This window comes from Apium graveolens, chromosome 2 (assembly GCF_009905375.1).
Source record: "Apium graveolens cultivar Ventura chromosome 2, ASM990537v1, whole genome shotgun sequence".
Taxonomy (NCBI): Eukaryota; Viridiplantae; Streptophyta; class Magnoliopsida; order Apiales; family Apiaceae; genus Apium; species Apium graveolens.
The window spans coordinates 132,629,016-132,634,134 of record NC_133648.1 but is presented as its reverse complement, the minus strand read 5'-3'; the positions used below and the strand labels follow the sequence as shown (position 1 = coordinate 132,634,134).

At 32.2% G+C, this 5,119-nt stretch overlaps 1 long non-coding RNA gene across 1 annotated transcript; it reads right to left on the bottom strand.

The window, feature by feature from the left end:
- Positions 1-1,842: 1,842 nt before the first annotated feature.
- LOC141706119 (uncharacterized) lies at positions 1,843-3,628 on the bottom strand. Its single transcript, XR_012568650.1, has 3 exons — positions 3,571-3,628; positions 2,663-2,724; positions 1,843-1,943 (listed from the first exon to the last, which is right to left on the bottom strand). It is a non-coding gene; the product is annotated as an uncharacterized LOC141706119 (long non-coding RNA).
- Between the last annotated feature and the right edge of the window lie 1,491 nt (positions 3,629-5,119).

Below are 5,119 nucleotides of genomic sequence, written 5' to 3'. Positions count from 1 at the left end.
GTTTTCATTGTGGTGGTGTATGACACTCTATTTATACATGTAAAGAGTATCACAGTTTATATTATAATTATTATGAACTGAAACCCTCTTTAAATAAAGCAAAATCTATTTGTGCATGTGTAAATACTGATAGTAAGAATGTTAAAATAAACTCTGATATGAAGTCTTCTACCGCATATGTTAACAAACTTAAAAAGCCCAAAGGATCCAAGCAAGTTTGGGTCCTTAAAAATACTAACTGATTTCAAATACTAATTGCAGGGAAACAGGAGAAATTCTATAGTCTTGGACAGTGGATACTCAGGAAATATGACTGGTTATAAATCCCTACTATCAGAATTTGAGGAGAAAGCTGGCCCAATTGCTTCTTATGGAGATGGCAACCTAGGAAAAATCTTGGGATATGGAAAAAACAAAATTTGGAATGTTGTTAGGAATATGTTGTGAACTTGATGATAAATTAAACAAAACACCTTAGTAGATTTAACTTAGTGAAATTTGTAGCACTCGACGGATGATCTAATATAGTCCCGACGGATGAAGTTTTTAGTCCCGACGGATAACAGATTAATATCCATCGAGTGAGTAGCTTATGTAACAAATAAGTTTTGTAGCACATTTCTGCAAGCAACATTGTGTAGATTCTGTAGAAGTATATGAGTCATGTTGACTACTAGTGGATATACAGAATAGGGTGACTAATTATAAATATAAGATGTCTTGCAATTCTGTATAAATGAAATGGAGTCAAGTGACATAAAAGGCTCCCGACGGATGGTTCACAAAGACTCCGACGGATGATCAACAAAGCTCCCGACGGATGATCAAATTCAAATAGCTATTGATAGTGACAACACAGTCACATGCATTGGGTGTTTACAAAAGGAATGTGGCAGCCTGTTAAGCAGGAATTTGAGAACAAAGAAGCATTACCATTTCCATGCAATTGTGAAGATATTCAAAGATGCCGGAATAGAGTAGTGAAGCAGCATGGAGTTAGACTAGATATATTTTATTTTATTATATTGTCTTATTATCATGTAAACTTGGTAATATATAAACCAAGTGTAGCAATTAGAACAAAAAACTAAGCAAGTTTATTTTCATAGAAACATATCAAGCTATATTCTATAAGCATTTCACTGTAGTTTATTTGTTCAAACACTACAATAAAAATGTCCATAGACATCGGTTTTCGGCCGATGTCTATGTTGTTTGGCAACCGATGTTGATGTCGGTGATGTCTATTCTAGACATCGGCCATAACCCGATGTCTTTACTTGCTTAGACATCGTTTCTGGCAAAGAAACTGATGTCCATGCATTATTTTTTACAAAAAACATTAGAAATAAATAATTTAATAAATAAATTATACCTTTTACAACAAATTAAACATATAATGGGCTATATTTTTTTTCCACATAGACATCGAATATTTTCAATTAGGTGATGTAAAGTCTAATATTAAACATCAATTTACTTAGTAAAAGGTGATGTCTATGTTGGCACTTAGACATTAGTTGTATCACAAACAAAGTGATGTCTATGTTCCTTTTAGAGTTGAACATGTTAGCCTTTGACATCAGTTTTTAGGAAAAAGCAATGTATATCAACTTTTTTGACATCAGTTTTTCTTTACTAAAACTAATGTACAATTGCCTTTGAGACATCATTATTTATATATTAAAAGTGATGTACAATTGGTTTTTTGACATCAATATTTATTCATTGAAAGCATTTAAACAATGTACTAACTAAACACTTATATTCAGCAACATAAATATCAAGTATCTAGTTTTATTACAGAATCATTCAAAACCAAAATATTGTTATATGCTTGCTAAGCCATCCCTGCTAACATAAATATCGAGAATAATTTCTTCAACCTCCCTTTGTACTGAGTTGATGCCTATCTTATCAGAAGGTGGAAAGGGATATTCAACCTGCACGATAACAAAAAGGGTAAGAGGCAACAAAAATTTATAAACTTTACAGCACTACAATCTAATTTTCCTAAATGCAGTAAGTTTAAAAGACGTGAGTTGGGTGACAGCTAAGAGTTACTTGCCAAACAAAAAGTACCACTGAAATTTTATGCAGCTTGAGATTTCAGTGTTATGATTATTGAATATCAAGTAAACCCAATATGATTATTGAATAGCAAGTAAACCCTTCTAATGTACTGTTCTGTAGTGAGATCTAATATAGTTATGAAGTACATTACTTTATGATCTATTATAATCATGTAGAGTATACTACATTAAGAAAACAAATCACAAACTTGCAAGTTCAAAAAAATCTACCATTTTTACATCTCCAATACTATTATTTACCTAGATTTGTTCCAAAATATGTCTGTAAAAAGTGTTGGAAATTTTTACTAATTGTTTAATTTGCCTATTGAAAAATACCAATTCAGCTACAAGCAGAACATAAATAATTTGACACTAATTGAAGTATGAGCATAAACGATATGCTAGAAAAAGATGATTTATATGTAATGATAACTCATGTTTTGTACAACCAAAGAGATAGACCTTTTTTCCCATATAATTCTCCATCTTCTTCGAATACATTCTGGCCAAAGTAAGAACATTGTAATCATCTTAAAAAAGCATAAACTTGAAAACATTAATGTAGGTACAAGTGACTTGAAACTCACCTCAAGACAACTCAAGAGCGGACCTCAATTCTGACAGGGAAAACTTGCTTCCATAAATCTTCCTGCAAAACAGTGTACAACTCACAGTTAGAAACAAAATGATGCAATTGTTCATATATATATATATATATCACTTCAAAATTGAAAGTTGACGAGTGATGCCCAGTTCTTTGTTCTTACACTTCTTGATGATCCTTAAGTGGACCACTTTATTACTGCTTTTGTAGTTTTTAGTTGCTAATTAAGCTTTACCTAATTGCTTACAATATGTTCCCAATTGTTTGATGATAACCTGTAAACATGGAAAAGATGAACTAGAGCATGCTTGATAACAAGTTTCCTTGATCTAAACCTCACTTATCGAAGTGGCATTTTCCTCGTGTTTGACGTGATAATCATCTTTAATCGCCTTAATCAGGAAACTAGAATCTATTTCTAGAAATATATAAAGACAGTAGTGACATCACTACCAATGCACCATTCAACACCCCAACCACAACTCAAATCGAAACACAGTTCAGAAATATATGGCCCAAAGAATGAATCAAAACCTTCCCAAACAATAAAACTCTGTTATTCAACTAGAAAGTATGAAAACCTTTCAAAACAGAGTGCTTAACAGAGACAACCTTAGAAAATAATTACATGCATATTTCCTTCTCTAGGAGACTATGCCACAGACAAAATAAATTTTCAATATATATTTACAGAACTAAAGACATTAGGGTTCACACTGTAAAACTGCCAAACCGTGCAGCTCATCTTAGTGACTATCAAACAAGCATTTGATGTTTTCCATGAAACACATTAATATTATGCATGCTAAACTGTACTAAATCAATCTTGAAAAAGAAAAGTTCCGAAAAGGGAAATTTATTGGATCTTGTAAACAAACCCAAGTTTGTTACCGGAAGAGACAATATTAGTTGTCATTTACACACAATCCTCAATCACTTAGCAAACTGCAAAAACCCCGGTATGACCTGCAACTCGTCCAATTGCTTCACCAACAACATATAAATTGTTTAAAGTTAATACATATATGTAGTATATTACTGGAACTTTAAATTGCAGAAACCAAAAACTAATATTATTTGGTTAGAAAAATTAAGCATACACTATATATCAGTTTCCAGAACAATCTTATGACTGGTCTAAACCCCAACACTCTTAAACATGAGGAGAGTTTTGGGACAATATTTATATTTTTTATATAATGACAGTTAGCAAGTTCGAAATTCAAAAAGATTATTACAGAAAATGTATAAATTACCATCATCATGAAATGCCTCTGAACTACATCAACCAGTTGCTCTTTGGTTGGGTTGGAGAGTGCATCCGCCTAAAATACGAATCGCGTTATTACATATACAATCAAAGGATATTCGACCAAGTTCAATAATCAAGTTCTTTATAAAAGTACAAGTTGGATAAAGTAAACACCTTAAGCAGCTCTAGAGTTTTTGGAATGATTCCAAACCTTTTCCATAAATAACGATTATTGGCCTTCTTGGTAAGCAACTGCATATCAATATCAAAATCAGAAAATTCCCCTAAACCAAATAACATAAATGGAAAGAAAGGAGAGAAACGAGAAACTATATATCTTACACCAATGCTTTCAAGAACATTAACAATATCATAGATCCTTCGCCTCTCAACACCTAAAATTAAACCAATTACAAAAAAAAATCAACACGATATTCAATACAATTCACATAAAAACAAAAATTACACAATTCAACATATAAGACCTCGCCAATTAAAGTAAAAAATCAAAAAAATATTCTAAATTAATTTAATAAAAATTAAATCGAGAAATAAAATAAATAGAGGAGGTATCATGAAGAATACCAAGACTGGCAGCAGCATCATCAAGCCCAATAGTATCAATATCGTCTCGGTCATACAATCTCAAGAAACTATAACAAAATTAAAAAAAACAGATGCATATAGAATTAAATTGAGGATGTTGTGTATATAGAGGGAGGCGGGAGAGAGATTAAGTTGAGCATAAGAGAAATCACAGAGATTTCTATTTGCGGCAGTAATTGGATTCTCTGGATCTAGAAGGGAGTGAAGATGAATCTTTTGAATTCGGTGAAACCAACGCCATTTCACCACCTATGGATCTATTCAAATTCACCAGAGAGAGATATGGGAGAGGGAGACAAAGATAGATAGAGAGAGAGATGTGAGAGAGAGTGAGAACGAGACAATATTTGTTTTTTAGTTTTTTAGTTTTTAGTTTTTTTTTAATTTGAGAGGGGGAAACCAAAAATTGTCCAAGGAGGGAGTAAAAATTTGGTTAAGGGGGGGAAATAATTGGGGAGGCCGCGCGTTCAATTTTTAAAACTCAACTTAAGACATCGGTTTCCAAATAAATGATGTCTTAAAAATTGAAAGACATCTAATAAATGCGGGTTGATGTCTATTATACTTGAGACATCAGTGGCA